The sequence below is a fragment of the Propithecus coquereli genome, unplaced genomic scaffold (assembly GCF_000956105.1).
Source record: "Propithecus coquereli isolate 6110/MARCELLA unplaced genomic scaffold, Pcoq_1.0 Scaffold126, whole genome shotgun sequence".
Classification (NCBI taxonomy): domain Eukaryota; kingdom Metazoa; phylum Chordata; class Mammalia; order Primates; family Indriidae; genus Propithecus; species Propithecus coquereli.
In genome coordinates, this window is record NW_012136747.1 from 3,340,696 (window position 1) to 3,345,439 (window position 4,744).

Here is a 4,744-nt window from a genome sequence, read left to right on the forward strand (position 1 = left end):
TGTAAGTTGAGCAGGTGAACTTGGAGGGCTCCAAGGTTTGTCCCAGCTTTTACAATCTACGTTGCCTGCATCCTCTGACGTTTGTGTACAGTCCACACCTGGGCCTATTCCATGGACAAATTATGGGCTCTAAGGGAACTAGACTAGCTCCAAGCAGCACAGGGTATCACAGTGTCACCGTCCTACGGTGCGGAGACAGCTAGGCACGTGAAGGCACAATTTTATATGAATCCCTAAGAAGTATTCACAGGAATGTACTGTCGTAGGACTGTAGACATCCCACGGTCCCCAGCCTAGGTTCAAGGTCTTATGATCTCGAGTCTGAAAAAAAACCCAATTAATTCATAGCACTGATCCCTGTGAGATTTAGTTTCTCAGAAGCATTGTTTAGCTCACATCATATCTACTCAAAATCTCTCAGTACTTCCAATTTACTTATAAAACCAAATCCGGAGTCGTTCGAGTGGCATTCAAGGTCATCCCCAATCTGTCCTCAACCCTTCCTGCCACCACCCCCACCTCGGGTAGGCTTCCTGCATTGTCACTTCTGTGAGATCACTGCATAAAATCCACGGGAAGGATGATGATGACGATGATGATGGTGATTGTCATCGTAGTGCTGCTGCTTTCCCTCTTCTCGGAAAAAAAGGAATCTTGGAGAGAGAGGTTTGGTGCGACCATTTTGGAGTAATGAGAATGTGAAACATTTCTCCCACGATGCATAAACAGTATTTTATATGTGTTTCTTGGAAGCTTAAAGTTCATCCAGGAACGAGCTATTTCACAGATCAAAAGGAGCATATGTGCAACACACCAGGAGGAATAATCACTCTGCTAAATTTAAAGGGGGAAAGATTCCACACTCCAGCCCGAAAGTAGAAACGGTTTAACATCATATGGCTGGAGAGGAACATGAGTGACTTATTTAATTTCTGGCCCCAAACGTTCAGTTTTTATGGTACATGTGCCAGTGAGCAGCACATGGGATTTTTCACAAAAGAGGAACTGGCATTAAATCAATAAGGAAAATCACCATTTCCTTACTGATCCAACGGCATTTAAGGAAGCTGAGCACTGCCAATATGTACAACTGTGCAGAATTTGTAACCGGGCAGTTAAAACCACCATCTAAGCTGGCAGCTGTGATTTTCCCAGAAGCAGAGCTGCAGGGAGAAAAATAGCTTCGAAACTTTAGTTCCATTTTTGCAAATTGGATCTTTTTGTGAAAAACTGTTTTAAGTCAAGGTTTGTTTGTTGTTTTTTTTGCCTTTTCTTTCCTTGTTAATAAAAGAAATGACTGTTTCTTCTTACCCACGTGGAAATTCATTCATTTACTCAATAAATATTTATTAAGCACCTATCAGGAGTCAAACAGGTGTTAGGGGCTGGGGATTTGGATGAGGACAAAAGAGATGCAGTCCCTAACCTCATGGAGTTTGTCGTCTAGTGGGGGGTAGGAGGAAATAATAAATAAGTACTGTAGAGATACACTGTGCCAGGCATGGATAAATGAAATAATGCCAACATCTTATTGTATTTGAAAACTTAATTGCCAGAAAATGAAAAATTAAAATTCTTACATGAATCCTATCTTAGCTCATATATGTCACCTATGTTATGGGGTATTTGAAAAAGAAGAGTTAGTAAGAAATACATATATACTTGGTACATGAAGTTGACCTTCCCTACTGATCTTCAGCAGGACACATATCTCTGAGGTGCCTTTCTGGGAGACAGATTTGTGCCATCTTGTATTTGCTCCGTTAGGGTACTGAATGGCATGGTTGCCCTCACGGTTGTTCAAACCAAAAAATCTGGAAATTTCTTCTGGACTCCTCCCTGTCATTTCCTTCTCTTTCCCAAATCTGGTACCCCTCTTGAGTGGGTCTCTAAACATGACCTTTTAAATATATCTAAAACCGACGTCCTTCTTTCTCTCACCTCCCCTTTCCCCGACTTTGTGCCAGCTTTATAATGTCTCTTCATGACCTGGTGTCCTACTTCTCTTCCCTGACTCTAGGCTCAGACACCTCCACTCTTCCCTCTTCCTTGCTTGCAGAGTGATTTGTGTAAAACACAGATCACATGGTGCCCTGCCTCTGTTTACCACCCTCCCCTGGCTCCCTACTCCCGCAGGATGGAGCTCGGCCTTCTTAGCCCTGGCTGACCCAGGCAGCTTCATGTCTCTGGTCTCTTCCTTGACCCTGGGCCTGAGTCGTAGCCGTCCCACGTAAGGTTAACTGGCAGACAACGTGCAAATTGTCCCTAGGTGTTTGTTTCTTTTTTGAATACCCTCCTGTTTGTACTCCTTAATTCTTGCCATTTTTTTAATATGGTTCAAATGTCACCTTCTCTGTAAAGTCATCCCTGAGCTTATTCTTCCCTCCCTTCTTCCCCGAGGGTATCCTGGCCTCACCTTCTCATTTCAAGTACGGCACCCAGTGGAAAGGCATCTGTAATAATTTGTCGACCTCAATATCTTCCCTCCCAAGCCGAAAGCTCCTCCAAGTAGGGAGTATCTTCTTTGTAATCTTAGTGCCTGGCACATAGTAGGTGCTCAATAAATGTTGAGTGAAAGAATGAATGAAGGAATGATCTATGCTCGCTTCTGGTTTGGCTTGTACTGACTACACATCTGAAAATTATGTGGCTTTCACAGCATGACAGAGTGAAACCAATTGACCAACATGGTAAAGAACGGGCTTCGCTCTTAAGAACAATGGGTTTTAAACATTTGAGCTAATGGGATGCACGGGATAAGGAATGGCAATACCAGATCTTCCTAGACAATATTTCTGTGCGTACTATATCTGGAGATGGTTCAGAAGTTCAAATAATTGATTAAAGCATATAAAACAGAACCGTTAAACAATCTGGATCATTTACTGCAGAAGAGAAACTTGAAGAGACTTAATAATGGTTTTTAATGAAAGGAAAGATTGTACTCCAAGGATGGCTAAACATCCTCTTTCTCCACAAACACGAAATGAGATTAAAGTGCTTCAAAGATTATAGTTAAAAATAAAATAGAACTCGGTGGGTTTTTTTACTGGGATGTGTGAACCCATTTCAAATTACTGTTAGAAATAACTCACATGTGTCGAGGGCTTACTCGGAATCAGGCACTGTGCTAAATAGTTACTATGTATTATCTCACCTGACCCTCACAACAAACCCACGCTTCATTATTCCCATTCTACGGGTGAGGAAATGGAGGCTTAAGGTGGCTAAGTAACTTACCCAGCTCACACAGCTCGTACGTGGTCGAGCTGAAATTCAAAGCTTTTGAGACTTTGCTCTTACCTACTCAGACTACTGCCTTGCTAGGGGCCGAAATAGATGTCAGACCTCCAGGTGAGGGTGCGGGCCTGAAGTTCAGCCCGAAAAAGCTTAATAAGTTCAAGTGGCTAGTTTAAATGTAAACGAGAAAATCCTTCAATATATGAATTGTCCTCCATTGCCAGGTCAACTAGCCCTCTTTATCACACCAGCGTGTGTGTGTGTGTGCATGTGTGTGTGTGTGTGTGTGTGCATGTGTGTGTGTGTGTGTGTGTGCATGTGTGTGTGTGTGTGTGTGTGTGTGTAGAGAGGTTAAAGTATTCTTTTCCTATTCTTTATTCTGGTGAGTTGGCCTACCAGGTCTTGTCTTTCTAATGAGACAGTAAATTGTTTTGTTTTGTTTTTGCCTGTCAGGGAATACACGGTTTCAGCATCCATATGTGTGTATGTACTTATAAGACCTGACATAAATCAAGTCATATTTAGATATTATGATTTTACCTTGAGAATGATGGAACTTATTCTGGAGGCTGAAGCGTCAGCATCTTCTTCCCTGTTATTTTTTCCAAGACGACTTTGTTTCGCCTGCCTCAGGGCATACGCAGTGGGGTCACAGTCGGCACAGAACAGGGGCAGCTTGCCCCACAGTGCAACTCAAATGCCCTTTCAGAAGAAAGTCGACACTTGTCTGATCTGCAGAGGAGAGGGCCATCAGGCTCTGGGCTGCTCCCGGGCTGCAGGCCAGGTCAGGAGAACCAGGCAGCCCAGCAGGAGCCCTGTGAGAAGGGTGGGAATGAGTCATCAGACTTTTCAGGTTGACTGAGATGACTTCTGTTGATTTTCTTCGAATTGAGATGTGTTATCAGTGTTCACACATTGGGCATAACGGGAAGATGAGTGAACATTTTCTTGATAGTGTCTGGTCTTTGGCAGGGTTGCAGTAAGATTGGGGGTAAGATATGAGTGACTCTGCAGGAATAGGTTGGGCAATGTGCATGTCCCAGTGTGCTCCAGGGGTGCAGTGGCAGATAGGTCACCTCTCTGGCCTCAGTTTCATCTTTAAAATGGATATAACAATGGTACCTAGCCCCTTGGATAGATAGGAGTAAATAAATGAATACGTGTCAAGTGCTTAGAACAGTATATAGCCAGCATTAAACTTGTATTTACATTAATGCATATATTTTTATTTATACAACTTCATATTTGTCAGAGAATCTACTCCAATGCTTGATCAAACTGGGTGCTTGGTAAATATCTGTTAAGTGTTGAAGGAGCTGGAAGAATGGATTTAGTGGAATTCATGTGTGGCTACTGTTCTGGCTGCTTGGTGACCTGCAATTCAGGGACAGACTGGCAAAACTGGGTGTTAGACTTAATTTCTATTGAGCAATATTTCAAAAAAGATGATTGTTCTGCAATCAAACATCTCTGCAGAATTAATAGATGGGAATGGAGATGATGA